We start from the raw sequence: 15236 nt of genomic DNA, 5'->3' as shown, positions 1-15236 counted from the left end.
GCATGACATTTTCGCATAATTTATAGCTGAGAAAGCTAAGTAGTGAACAAAAACCAGTGGCCTCACTTTCTCAAGCCATTGCTTTGGCATGTGACACCTTACAACACTGACAACATCTATTGCTTAGCTACGCTGCAAGCACAATAAAATAGTTCCATTACTTCAATGCCAATAAGTGACCAAACAAGCCATTGTTTTCTTCCTAATTGAAAGCTACTTGCCTATATATCTCCCAATCAATCCCTTGTAAATTCCTTTAGGAAGGACAAGCATATAAAGATGTAACACACAGAGGGTAACACACAGAGGGGATTTAACACAATGTTGCTATTGCAGAGACCATGTTTAACAATCCACCATTGATTGCTAGACTATGTAGTGAATTGTATGGTTTGTGTGTTCCTTCATACACAGTGTACAGACCACAGACATAAACAGCACAACAGTCTGTGTATACCCCCATCATTGCATACACACAGATTACAGATACACACATGAACACAATCAAACTAAATGGCCCCCGCTGTCCTTTGTGCCTGAAGAGGTCTGCTCCGTATCCTCCAGGCACCAGAACCCGATCCGCACCCCAATCCATCCCTGTGATTGACATGTCATTATGAAACGAGCTGGGCAATGCGTCCAAGCACTGACCTCTGAGAGCGAGTGAAAAATAATGGTATTGCATGTTTACACAGTTAAACACACACACACACACACACACACTGGGTTTGGTGGGGTCTTTGTGTAACAATGAGCAAAACAAACCTAGACCCTTCAGATTCCCCCATTGCTATGGAGTGGTAGACACAGCAGCCGCTTTAGACAATAGACAGCTCAGCTCCAGCCAGGTTAGCATAGAAGTTGTTAATACACTAATCCAGGTGTAGTGGGACTGGTGTAGGACCAAACCCAACATGGTACACAACAACAGAACAGAACAGTGATCAGTAGTAAGCTGCCTTTACCATTCAGAGCAGAAATTTGTGCTGTTGATTTATAGGATAAACAGTGGTGCGCTTTATTTGAACAAAACAATTTAGTCAACAGCAGGGGGTTGAATGTCTCTGCTGTAACCAAGAAGCTTGATCTTGACATCTAGCCACTAGCAAGGTAGCAAACCAAATGCATAGCTGGAGCCCTGAGCTGGATATATATATTTGATATTTCTTAGATATTCTTAACTTAGTGGCGCAGCATACATTATTTTTTTTACGGTATTGAAAATCACAAATCATATTTTTATCTTTAAATCTGCTTTGTTGGAAAAGGACCCGTAAGTAAGCATTTCACCGTTAGTCTACACCTGTTTATGAATCATGTGACAAATAACACATTGTATTTTATTTGCGCACTGGACCTGACAAACTTATTGATACATACAGTAGTAGGCCTACTTTACCATCAGTTATTTGCAATAATTTTATGCTGTAGGCCAAGTGTCATACATTCACATTGTAGGCCTAACACGTTTTTGTCGAATGCAGGGGGGGACATGGAATTTTCTTCTAATTTCATGGAACATTCCACAGAGTTGCATGACATTTTCGCATAATTTATAGCTGAGAAAGCTAAGTAGTGAACAAAAACCTCAGAGAGCGAGTGAAAAATAATGGTATTGCATGTTTACACAGTTAAACACACACACACAGGGTTTGGTGGGGTCTTTGTGTAACAATGAGCAAAACAAACCTAGACCCTTCAGATTCCCCCATTGCTATGGAGTGGTAGACACAGCAGCCGCTTTAGACAATAGACAGCTCAGCTCCAGCCAGGTTAGCATATAAGTTGTTAATACACTAATCCAGGTGTAGTGGGACTGGTGCAGGACCAAACCCAACATGGTACACAACAACAGAACAGAACACCGATCAGTAGTAAGCTGCCTTTACCATTCAGAGCAGAAATGTGTGCTGTTGATTTATAGGATAAACAGTGGTGCGCTTTATTTGAATCACAGGCTGCCACTTGGTTAAATGTACCCTTGAATATGTGTGATACAATTCCAATTATGCCACTTTGACAGTGTTGAGGGCTGAGGGGCCTCCTCTACTGCAGCTGAACTGCTGTGGATATGGATAGTATAGATTGCATACAGCCAATAGCCACTAGGTCAACCCACTAAAGTGGTGACGGTCATGATGTGGGCTGGCTAAGCTTGACAAACAGACATAAATAATTTCAAACAGGTCACAAGATCGAAAAACGAGGCCAGGTTCAATATGCACCTCGATCCACACTGTTAGCCCACTTCAAAACAGACACATCATGGAAAAGGCCTCTATATTAGACACACTAGCAACAGTAGCTTACTCAAATGTGACCCAGCATTCAGACAAGGGACTCGAATCATGGGGAAATGACATGGCTCTGTCAGTCAATTTCACAGTGCGTGGATGGAGAGTCATCCTTGAAAAATGGCAAAAAACAACCACACACATCTAGGGTCTACATTTTGAAGAACTTCATTAGTGTCCTTGGCATTAGCCTCTAAGTTTTGGAATTAAATAACTACAGAAATAGCATCTTGTCAGTTCCACATGATACGTCAGTAGGTGGTTGTGAGGGCCTTTTCACCTCCATCTATGGAGCCAGCAGGTTTACTGTCTGTACAAAACAATTGTCAAGGCTACGTGTGGGACGCAAAATAGCAGGCTTGGTTTAAGTACCACTGTAACTCCAGACGGCTTGGCACAGCCTACTGTTTGCAGCGACTCCGCTCTTTCACTTCCTCCCTCTCTCCTTCTTCAGTGTTTTCACTTTTGTTAGCTTCCACTCTTCTCATATCAACTCTCTCTCCCTATTTCTTCATCTGTGTTCTGTGTTTTCACTTTCGTTAGTTACCGCTCCAACTCTTTTTCTCAACCCTGGGGTCTAAAATCTCCAAACTGAAGTGGTACGTTTGCTCAATTAGTTCTACAGACAAAGAACCTTGAGTGAGCTCCAAGCTTGACAAAGAGCTACAGAGGAGAAAGTTGTTTGTTCTTTAAGAGCTTAGAAAGTGTGCTGATCAAACAATGTTCGGGGACGAGGGAGAGAGACAGAAACACACATGGAAGAGTTTTTTGGGTCTCATTAAAGTTGACTTAATGTAAGAGAGATGCTGGAAAACAGCTAACGGTAATCCCCGTCTAGTTTCTGTGGGCTCGTCCAAAAAAATGCATGTTAGTAGGAGAGAACATGACCTAGTTCTTCGTTCTCTGCAAGCAGAGTTCAATAATGCTGCCGCCTGCAGCATGACTAGCTAGAGAGCTCGGCTGGGCTCAGGACAATGATACAGCTAGTTCTATACACCAACAGCAAGGCTTTTCTCAGTGCAGGGGTAATGAAAACAAACCCGAAATGCAATCCCAAAGAGACGGACATTTGAGTTGAGCAAAACATACTTTCCCTGTTACTGCTGGAAGGTGTTAAGAGTTTGGACTTCTGAACAGAGAAAGGGTGAGTGTTGGGTGGTGGTACATACCAACTCAAGCTGTCATGCACATAGTACACATACAAACACAATTTGTCTCACACACACACAAATGGAAATGGTAGGCTACATGTACAAATGCACTTGCACACACATACACTGTCAAACAGACTGTGTGTGTGTCTCTCTCTCTTACACACACACACACACACACACACAAACACACACACACCTCATTACCGATGGCGCTCAATGACAGTTCAGTGAACCGGGAGCGACACAGCAACCAGTCTATTGTTCAGCTGGGATCCCTGCTGCTGAACCACACGTTAAAAACAACTTGTTCCGCTCCGTAAAAAAAAGTGACTAATTCCAACACCCAGCCAGTACATGTCTAGCAGTGAAATACTGACTTGTCCATTAAGACTAAATCCACCACAGTGACAGAAGACCATCCACGGTGGCCTTGCTGCAGAGAGAGAGAGAATGTGTGTGTGTGTGTGTGCAGATGTGGGTGAGCAGCTATTACGGCCTTCTAGCTCTGTAGTCTCTGAAGAATAAGCTCAAAGCTAACCCACCTGCTATATTTTAGCCTAAAAAAAGCTTTCACTGACACACTGTCACTGAGAAAGGCGAGATAGACGAGAAAGAAAGATATAAAGAGGAAGAGGGAGAGAGGTCCTCTCAGTCAGTACTCACAGCATTAGAGTCCCGTTGCCACTGCTTTGGTCATACGGCCTTTTGTTTGTTTCCCTTCACGGTGCCTGCCGGGGGCTGAACGCAGAAAGAGAACCCCCCTACTGAACACATACACACACTGAGTCCGTCCTCCCCTTTAGCCTGGAGTATCCATGTCTCACAGTGTGTGTGTGTGTGTGTGAGTGTGTGTGTGTGTGTGTCTCAAAGTGGCAGGTTCCCCAGTCCCGCAAGCCTCTGTTCCCCTCGCGTCCGAGAACAAATCCACTCTCCAGGATACAGATACAGCACCGTCTCCTTGCAAGCTCACATACACTCTCTCTCTCTCTGTTTGTTGTCCCGTGTGTGTGGAGTGCAACCCCTCCCTGTGTGGGATTCAGAGAGAGAGGAGGAAGGCAGTGGTAGCACCAGCAGCAGCTGTAGAGCAGTGGTTTGTTGGGTTTGGAAGATTCCACGTCGGGACGTGTGTGTTTTTCATCCCATCTGTTTTGTTCTCTCTCTCGCCATCTCTCATCTCAGTGACGTTCTCTAGGTTCCCTTCTCTCCCTCTGTTCTTACTACTTGGTTATCCCTTCCCCAGAGCATATTTTACACTCAATTTGTCAGGCAGAAGTAGTAGCTGACGAAAAAGCGGTTTTCTTTCCTTTCTTTTTCCTGCCCTGCGCTAATCCGCTCTGTCCGTCTTTCAACCACATGCTTTCTCACTCTCCTCTTTTCCTCACTCGCCCCCTCCCCCATTAGTACAGTCCCCAGGACAAAGCAAGAGGGTTGGAGAGAGCCAAAAGAAACAGAGGGGAGGGGTGTGTAGATGTTGTGGGGAGGAGGGGGATGCCCTTGCAGGAGAGCAGTTCTTTTCTCCAGCATGTGCAGTCTTTCAATCTTTTTCTTTCCTTTTTCCATTTCTCTTCTGGCCTGTGGAGGGGCAGAGGATTAACAGCACAGTGCAGACCCCTCAATGGGAATCTCCCTATCCCAAATAATAAGCAGAGTTGAGAGGACAGACACACACCAGCCTGTGATCAATCCCAAAAAAGCTTGAATTATGCAACCTTTACACTTGACTGTCAATGTCCATTTACATTTGTTATAAATTAAGAGATTTTGCAACCATGTTCTTTCGACCAATCGACTGCTAGAAATGTATTTTCCCATATACAGTGGGGAGAACAAGTATTTGATACACTGCAGATTTTGCAGGTTTACCTCCTTGCAGGTAATTAATGCGACCCTACGTTTACCTTGCCAGTTAATCTAAGTAAGTGGCTGAATTAATAAGGTAACGGGGCATCATATTGTGTTAGCTTTCTGCCATGTTTGAGAAGTCAAAGCTCTTTGGATGAGTTATTTGTACAGCTGTACAGTCTCTTACACTGCACCAAGTACAAACAAACAAACTGCTGCCATTGACCTAAGGGAATTGCAGGCGTTTCAAATAATGCAGGGATTCGGTACGAAGAAGCATAAGCAACTTTTTGTTTGTTTGCCAGAGAGAAGTGGGGGACTGCAGAGGTAGATGAGGTATTTGGAGTGTCCCTCCCACACAACAAACTTCACATGCTGGTATTTTTGTCAGGCTGTAGAAAAGGAGGCTTTCAAGTGCTGTTCACCTTTGGGGCTACACTGCAGTGCTTCAGAACAAACAGAGAGAAACATTGAAAGATATATTCAATATGACCAACTGGAAAGTAAGCTACTGTTTCAGGGCTCAGGGCCAATCGGTGGTCACTCAGCCTGTACTTGGTAAGGATCTGTCTCTGCTTCGTATCTCTGACAATGTAGAGATAATCAGCCAATTCATATTCTCTGTTTAGGGTCAGATAGCAATTTAGTCAGCTTTGGGGTTCTGTTTCGTTTTTCCAATGTTGTAAATATGAGTCCTTTGATTGGTTCATGATTTTGTTTATTGGAATTCTTTCTTTTGAAGCAGTGCTGGTGTCAGCTTAGTTGGTTAGGTCCAACACCAGCTGACAGAAAGCTCGTTTCTGGGCTCAGCTCTTGGGTTTGAAGTGCTTTAAATGGCAGACTCAAATTTGGACTTGATTTTATGATATTTTCTGTATTTTCATTATTACTGGAAAGCGGCCCAATTCTGCCCTACATGCATTAGTTGGTGTATTTCTCTGGATTTTCCGACAGAATTCTGCATGTAGGGCTTCAATTGGATGTTTGTCCCACATTTTAAAGTCCAGTTTATTGAGTGGCCCCCAAACCTGACTTCTGTAAAGAGCTATTGGTAGGATTACACTGTCAAATATTTTGGGATGTGGATTTTGAATTATTAAATTTTTATTGCATACAATGCTCTGCAGGCTTTTTCTTTGAGTGCATTCACTTCCATATTAAAGTTTCCCGATGCAGATATGGTCAGACCTTGGTAGGAGTAATTTTTAGTGTGTTCAATTATGGTGTTGTTCAGGGTGAATTTATACAGTGCCTTGCGAAAGTATTCGGCCCCCTTGAACTTTGCGACCTTTTGCCACATTTCAGGCTTCAAACATAAAGATATAAAACTGTATTTTTTTGTGAAGAATCAACAACAAGTGGGACACAATCATGAAGTGGAATGACATTTATTGGATATTTCACACTTTTTTTAACAAATCAAAAACTGAAAAATTGGGCGTGCAAAATTATTCAGCCCCTTTACTTTCAGTGCAGCAAACTCTCTCCAGAAGTTTAGTGAGGATCTCTGAATGATCCAATGTTGACCTAAATGACTAATGATGATAAATACAATCCACCTGTGTGTAATCAAGTCTCCGTATAAATGCACCTGCACTGTGATTGTCTCAGAGGTCCGTTAAAAGCGCAGAGAGCATCATGAAGAACAAGGAACACACCAGGCAGGTCCGAGATACTGTTGTGAAGAAGTTTAAAGCCGGATTTGGATACAAAAATATTTCCCAAGCTTTAAACATCCCAAGGAGCACTGTGCAAGCGATAATATTGAAATGGAAGGAGTATCAGACCACTGCAAATCTACCAAGACCTGGCCGTCCCTCTAAACTTTCAGCTCATACAAGGAGAAGACTGATCAGAGATGCAGCCAAGAGGCCCATGATCACTCTGGATGAACTGCAGAGATCTACAGCTGAGGTGGGAGACTCTGTCCATAGGACAACAATCAGTCGTATATTGCACAAATCTGGCCTTTATGGAAGAGTGGCAAGAAGAAAGCCATTTCTTAAAGATATCCATAAAAAGTGTCGTTTAAAGTTTGCCACAAGCCACCTGGGAGACACACCAAACATGTGGAAGAAGGTGCTCTGGTCAGATGAAACCAAAATTGAACTTTTTGGCAACAATGCAAAACGTTATGTTTGGCGTAAAAGCAACACAGCTGAACACACCATCCCCACTGTCAAACATGGTGGTGGCAGCATCATGGTTTGGGCCTGCTTTTCTTCAGCAGGGACAGGGAAGATGGTTAAAATTGATGGGAAGATGGATGGAGCCAAATACAGGACCATTCTGGAAGAAAACCTGATGGAGTCTGCAAAAGACCTCAGACTGGGACGGAGATTTGTCTTCCAACAAGACAATGATCCAAAACATAAAGCAAAATCTACAATGGAATGGTTCAAAAATAAACATATCCAGGTGTTAGAATGGCCAAGTCAAAGTCCAGACCTGAATCCAATCGAGAATCTGTGGAAAGAACTGAAAACTGCTGTTCACAAATGCTCTCCCTCCAACCTCACTGAGCTCGAGCTGTTTTGCAAGGAGGAATGGGAAAAAATGTCAGTCTCTCGATGTGCAAAACTGATAGAGACATACCCCAAGCGACTTACAGCTGTAATCGCAGAAAAAGGTGGCGCTACAAAGTATTAACTTAAGGGGGCTGAATAATTTTGCACGCCCAATTTTTCAGTTTTTGATTTGTTAAAAAAGTTTGAAATATCCAATAAATGTCGTTCCACTTCATAATTGTGTCCCACTTGTTGTTGATTCTTCACAAAAAAATACAGTTTTATATCTTTATGTTTGAAGCCTGAAATGTGGCAAAAGGTCGCAAAGTTCAAGGGGGCCGAATACTTTCGCAAGGCACTGTATTTGTTTCTGACATCTTTTTTTTTTTTTTGGAAAATCATGATTTCCGTTTTTGGGAAATTTACTGCCAGGGCCCAATTATAGCTATATTGTTCTTGAATATTAATGTTCTTTTGAAGACCTTCTTTGGTTGGTGATAGAAGTACCAAGTCATCAGCATATAGCAGGTATTTCACCTCTGTGTCAAATAGTGTGAGTCCTGGGGCTGGACAATGGTCCAACATGTCTGCTAATTCATTGATATAAATGTTGAAAAGATTTGGACTCAAAATGCAATCTTGTCTCACACCTCGACATTGTGAAAATAATTATGTTCTTTGGTTTTTATTTTTTTTCTGTGTACATACATTTATTAAGTCATACACCTTACCACCAAGCCCACTTTGGAGAATTTTGTAGAATAGCCCTTCGTGCCAAATAGAATCAAATGCTTTCTTAAAGTCAATAAAGCAAGCAAAGATTTTGCCCTCTTTTTTTTTGGTGGACGTGTTTATTAATTAGTGTGTGTAAGGTGTATATATGGTCAGTATTTGACATTTACTTATTACATTTTTTTTCTTGAAGAAAGGTTGGAATTCTTGAATTCAAAATGCTACAGAAAACCTTTCAAGTTAATTCTTACTCAAATTCCCCTGTAATTATTGGGGTCTGATTTGTCTCCACTTTTGTGGATAGGGGAGATGAGCCCCTGGTTCCAGACATCAGGGAAGCAGCCAGAAGTTAAAACCATGTTGGACAATTTAAGCACAGCATTTTGCAACTCAGGTGTGCTGTTTTTCAGCATTTCATTTCTGATGTTGTCGAGACCACAAACCTTCTTTGATTTAATAGATTTGAGCTTTTCATTTAGTTCTTGTTGGGTTATTGGGTAATCTAATGGATTTTGTTTGTCTTTAATGACTGATTCAAGGATGTTCAATTTTTCTTGAATTTCTAATTGGTTCTGTTGTAAGTCTTTTTGTGGGACGTTTTTGTATATATTATCAAAAGAAGTTTTCCAAATTCCTACATCTTGTATGGCTAATTCTTGTGGCTTTGTTGTGCTTAAATTGTTCCACATCCCAGAACTGATTTTGGTAAATTGCATTTTCAATTTCATCAAGTGTCTTGTTGGTATAATTCAATTTCTTGCGTTTCAGTGTTTGTTTATACTGTTTCAGAGTATTCATATCGTAGCTCTGGGTTGTTTTGCTGCTTTGTTTGTCACGGCCGTCGAAAGTGGACCAAAGTGCAGCGTGGTGTGTACATTTTCCTTTTATTTAAAATGTTGCCAACAAAACAACAAACGAAGAAATAACCGTGAAGCTTATAGTGCCACTAACAAAAGTCAACTACCCACACTGAAAGGAGGGAAAAAGGGCTACCTAAGTATGATTCCCAATCAGAGACAACGCTAGACAGCTGTCCCTGATTGAGAACCATACCTGGCCAAAACATAGGAATAAAGAAACATAGAAAACAAAACATAGAATGCCCACCCAAATCACACCCTGACCAAACCAAAATAGAGACATAAAAAAGGCTCTCTCAGGTCAGGGCGTGACAATGTTTTTCATTTGACATTTGTCTTAGGTGTTTTCTAATTGTTTTACATTCATTATCAAACCATTTGTCAGAAACATTTTTTTGTTTCTGATGTTACATTTCTTTGGTTTTCTCAAATTTGCTTTCGATGCTGTTTTTTGGAATATGCAGTTGATGTTTTGTATAGCCGAATTGACACCATCTTTATTGTTTTGGTACTGTGAGTTATTGAAAAACTGTATAGAGTTCATAATTTCATTTGAGTTCAACGTTTCTGTTAAGGTTTTCTTCCGGTGAAGGAGAGGAGGACCAAACTGCAGCATGGTTATCTCTCAACCTCCCCCCCTCTCTCTCAACCTACCTCCCTCTCTCTCAACCTACCTCCCTCTCTCTCAACCTACCTCCCTCTCTCTCAACCTACCTCCCTCTCTCTCAACCTACCTCCCTCTCTCTCAACCTACCTCCCTCTCTCTCAACCTACCTCCCTCTCTCTCAACCTCCCTCCCTCTCTCTCAACCTCCCTCCCTCTCTCTCAACCTCCCTCCCTCTCTCTCAACCTCCCTCTCTCTCAACCTCCTTCTCTCTCAACTCAACCTCTCTCTCAACTCAACCGCTCTCTCCCTCTCTCTCAACTCAACCACTCTCTCTCTCAACTCAACCGCTCTCTCTCTTGTATCAATACAGTTCCATTATTATATAAGTTTATTGTTTGATACGTGTTGCTCTGGTCAGCTTCTTCAAAAATGCTGATCTAACATCCTTGGCTGATGCCTCTTTTTTTTTAGAAAGCGAAATGGTTGCAAATAAGCCTTTTCCATATGTACCCTCTTTAGGTATTAAAAATGACATTTGCTCTTGTTTTGCAACCGGTAAGATCTGCAAACGGGCATTCATGGTTCTGTCCCATCAACAAACCTTTGAAACTTTTCTTAGCTTTCTCTGTTTGGATGTCTGGTGGGTAAACAATTTTCATAGCAATGCTTCTTGTATTATTGTCTCTTGTGTCTTTAGAGGACTGTTTCACTTTGATGTCCTTTTTCTTCTGTCCTTATTTTGTCTTTCTTTTCTTCTGTTAACTAGATATTCTTTGTTAGCTAGCTAGCTTCTTCCAGGAGAGTCCCTAGTAACTGCTTAGCAACTGGTAAACAATTCAGCTAGCTAAGATAACTACAATTTTATGAAAAATTGTTACTTTTTCAAAGCCTATCTTCTTTGCTTGTTTTATCTCCTATTCAGTCTTGCAGTTTTCTTTCGATGTACTTCACTCTAAAAACCATGTAAATTTCAATATTTGTAGGAGCTCATTTTTTTCAGCAGCTACTGCTCAATTTGAATCTCCGAAACTCACTCTCTGTCTCTCTCTCTCTCTCAACCCCTCTCTCTCTCTCTCAACCTCTCTCTCTCTCTCTACCTCTCAACCTCTCTCTCTCTCTCTACCTCTCTACCTCTCTCTCTACCTCTCTACCTCTCAACCCCCCTCTCTCTACCTCTCAACCCCTCTCTCTCTCTCTCAACCCCTCTCTCTCTCTCTCAACCCCTCTCTCTCTCTCTTCCTCTCTCTCTACCTCTCTCTCTACCTCTCTCTCTACCTCTCTCTCTCTATCTCTCTCTCTCTACCTCTCTCTCTCTACCTCTCTCTACCTCTCTCTCTCTACCTCTCTCTCTCTACCTCTCTCTCTCTACCTCTCTCTCTCTACCTCTCTCTCTCTACCTCTCTCTCTCTACCTCTCTCTCTACCTCTCTCTCTCTACCTCTCTCTCTACCTCTCTCTCTCTACCTCTCTCTCTACCTCTCTCTCTACCTCTCTCTCTCTACCTCTCTCTCTCTACCTCTCTCTCTCTACCTCTCTCTCTCTACCTCTCTCTCTCTACCTCTCTCTCTACCTCTCTCTCTCTACCTCTCTCTCTCTACCTCTCTCTCTCTACCTCTCTCTCTCTACCTCTCTCTCTCTACCTCTCTCTCTCTACCGCTCGCTCTCTACCTCTCGCTCTCTACCTCTCGCTCTCTACCTCTCGCTCTCTACCTCTCGCTCTCTACCTCTCGCTCTCTACCTCTCGCCCTCTACCTCTCTCGCCCTCTACCTCTCTCGCTCTCTACCTCTCTCGCTCTCTACCTCTCTCGCTCTCTACCTCTCTCGCTCTCTACCTCTCTCGCTCTCTACCTCTCTCTCTCTACCTCTCTCTCTACCTCTCTCTCTACCTCTCTCTCTACATCTCTCTACCTCTCTCAACCCCTCTCTCTACCTCTCTCTCTCTACCTCTCTCTCTCTACCTCTCTCTCTCTACCCCTCTCAACCCCTCTCTCTACCTCTCTCTCTCTCTACCTCTCTCTCTCTCTCTACCTCTCTCTCTCTCTCTACCTCTCTCTCTCTCTACCTCTCTCTACCTCTCTCGCTCTCTACCTCTCTCTCTCTCTACCTCTCTCGCTCTCTACCTCTCTCGCTCTCTACCTCTCTCGCTCTCTACCTCTCTCGCTCTCTCGCTCTCTACCTCTCTCGCTCTCTACCTCTCTCGCTCTCTACCTCTCTCGCTCTCTACCTCTCTCGCTCTCTACCTCTCTCGCTCTCTACCTCTCTCGCTCTCTACCTCTCTCGCTCTCTACCTCTCTCGCTCTCTACCTCTCTCGCTCTCTACCTCTCTACCTCTACCTCTCTCGCTCTCTACCTCTCTCTACCTCTACCTCTCTCTACCTCTACCTCTCTCTACCTCTACCTCTCTCTACCTCTACCTCTCTCTACCTCTACCTCTCTCTACCTCTACCTCTCTCTACCTCTACCTCTCTCTACCTCTACCTCTACCTCTCTCTACCTCTACCTCTCTCTACCTCTACCTCTCTCTACCTCTACCTCTCTCTACCTCTACCTCTCTCTACCTCTACCTCTCTCTACCTCTACCTCTCTCTACCTCTACCTCTCTCTACCTCTACCTCTCTCTACCTCTACCTCTCTCTACCTCTACCTCTCTCTACCTCTACCTCTCTCTACCTCTACCTCTCTCTACCTCTACCTCTCTCTACCTCTACCTCTCTCTACCTCTACCTCTCTCTACCTCTACCTCTCTCTACCTCTACCTCTCTCTACCTCTACCTCTCTCTACCTCTACCTCTCTCTACCTCTACCTCTCTCTACCTCTACCTCTCTCTACCTCTACCTACCTCTACCTCTACCTACCTCTACCTCTACCTACCTCTACCTCTCTCTACCTCTACCTCTCTCTACCTCTCTCTACCTCTACCTCTCTCTACCTCTACCTCTCTCTACCTCTACCTCTCTCTACCTCTACCTCTCTCTACCTCTACCTCTCTCTACCTCTACCTCTCTCTACCTCTACCTCTCTCTACCTCTACCTCTCTCTCTCTCTACCTCTCTCTCTCTCTACCTCTCTCTCTCTCTACCTCTCTCTACCTCTCTCTCTCTCTACCTCTCTCTCTCTCTACCTCTCTCTCTCTCTACCTCTCTCTCTCTCTACCTCTCTCTCTCTCTACCTCTCTCTCTCTCTACCTCTCTCTCTCTCTACCTCTCTCTCTCTCTCTACCTCTCTCTCTCTCTCTACCTCTCTCTCTCTCTACCTCTCTCTCTCTCTACCTCTCTCTCTCTCTACCTCTCTCTCTCTCTACCTCTCTCTCTCTCTACCTCTCTCTCTCTCTACCTCAATGCTCGGCTATGAAATGCCAAATGAAATTTACTCCTGAGGTGCTGACCTGTTGCACCCTCTTCAACCACTGGAATTATTATTTGACCCTGGTCAAATGTTTAAACATCTTCAAGAACGATCTGGTCTTAATGGCCATGTACTCAATCTCCACCCGGCACTGCTAGAAGAGGACTGGCTACCCCTCAGAACTAGGTTTCTTCCTAAGTCCCTGCCTTTCTAGGGAGTTTTGGCTGGGTTCCTGTAAAATCACTTTGACATCTGCTGATGTAAAAGGGCTTATAAATACATTTGATTTATTGAAAACAGTGATACATGCCATCTGAGAATGGCAGGATTTGACAGGATTGACAGGATTTGTTTGCACAGAAGTCAGTGTGGAAAACTTGTTCATTATCCAATGTTGATTTTGAATGATGCAAATTATTTTTGTATTACCACTGTGAGATTGTGCTGGTTGGTGGAGCTCCTGGTGGAGAGGGAGAGTGGAGAGTCAATGCAGGATTCTGCCCACCACCATGCTACAGTATATTCCTGGAGTATCTCTCCTGTGCTAACAAGTGAGACAATGCTGACCTCTACTGGACGTGGAGAAGTATTACATCAACATTCATCATCACATACCAATCAGAGGGGATAAGTTACCAAGCTACTTCTGAAACACTATAACAGGATTCAGATGGTTCTTGTCCTCTTCCAGTGCTTGCAGATCTGTCTGTGTATCATTATCCGTCTGTGGGTGTATGCATCGTGATTCCTGTGTGTGTGAGTGAATCATGATCTGTTTGTGTGTGTATCGTGATTTTAGTGTGTGTGTTCCATTATCGAGCAAGCAACACCACAACAGTGGAGCTCTGGGCTCCCCGGTGGTATTGCAGCACCTTCTGTGTGTGTTTCGCCTCCACCTGCACTGGGCGGATAATACACCTCTCCTTTCACCATATGGAGATGCACTCAATAGAGGTAGGAGTCAGCAGAGGTGGGAATTAGGCATTATGTATAGCGGATTTATGATGTAATATACATTGGGTAATAGTGCAGACGTGACTGGTGGAAATACCTCTCATGCTAACCATGCAGATTTGGTGTTTAATTTGCGAAAAACATTTTGATATAAAGGCATTGGATTGTGTTGCTTCCCTCCTATTCTCAGTTTAGAATGGATGCTGAATATTTTTGCACAGAGTCAACAGAAACCAATATCAGATTTTCTAAGGAGAAATGCTTAGTAAAGCCCACCAGAAAAAAACAGGCTAACTTGCCAACTATTAACACAGGGTCTAGCTGTGCTGACAAGAAGAGACAACATAGCTAAAAATAATAATAGCATCCTCACCACATATAGCCTATTCCACCAGCATACACTAGAGGTCGACCGATAAATTAGGGCCGATTTCAAGTTTTCATAACAGTTGGTAATCGGCATTTTTGGACGCCTATTATGGCCGATTACATTGCATTCCACGAGGAAACTGCATGGCAGGCTGACCACCTGTTACACGAGTGCAGCAAGGAGCCAAGGTAAGTTGCTATCTAGCTAGCATTAAACTTATCTTATAAAAAAAACTATCAAGCTTCACATAATCACTAGTTAACTACACATAGTTGATGATATTACTAGGTTAACTAGCTTGTCCCACATTGCATATAATCAATGCGGTGCCTGTTAATTTATCATCATACCACAGCCTACTTCGCCAAACGGGTGATGATTTAACAAAAGCACAATCGTTGCACGAATGTACCTAACCATAAACATCAATGCCTTTCTTAAAATTAATACACAGAAGTATATTTTTTTAAACCTGCATATTTAGTTCAAATAAATGCATGTTAGCAGGCAATATTAACTAGGGAAATTGTGTCACTTCTCTTGCGTTCATTGCAGGCGGAGTCAGGGTATA

The 15236-nt window shown here is 43.1% G+C and overlaps 1 protein-coding gene across 3 annotated transcripts in view; it reads right to left on the bottom strand.

Moving 5' to 3' along the window:
* LOC110533528 (rho GTPase-activating protein 32) overlaps nucleotides 1-15236 on the bottom strand; it is a 227102-nt gene that overhangs the window by 75371 nt on the left and 136495 nt on the right. The window contains exon 1 of one of the 3 annotated variants that reach the window (XM_021617827.2): nucleotides 4112-4862. The exons of the other annotated variants lie outside the window; for them this stretch is intronic. The gene's annotated coding sequence lies outside the window, so the exon portion shown is untranslated. Of the gene's footprint in view, nucleotides 1-4111; nucleotides 4863-15236 lie in introns of those variants that run through there. 3 annotated transcript variants of the gene reach the window in all.

This window comes from Oncorhynchus mykiss, chromosome 10, assembly GCF_013265735.2.
Source record: "Oncorhynchus mykiss isolate Arlee chromosome 10, USDA_OmykA_1.1, whole genome shotgun sequence".
Lineage (NCBI taxonomy): Eukaryota > Metazoa > Chordata > Actinopteri > Salmoniformes > Salmonidae > Oncorhynchus > Oncorhynchus mykiss.
The sequence above is the reverse complement of the archived record's forward strand: the minus strand, read 5'-3'. Positions and strand labels throughout refer to the sequence as shown.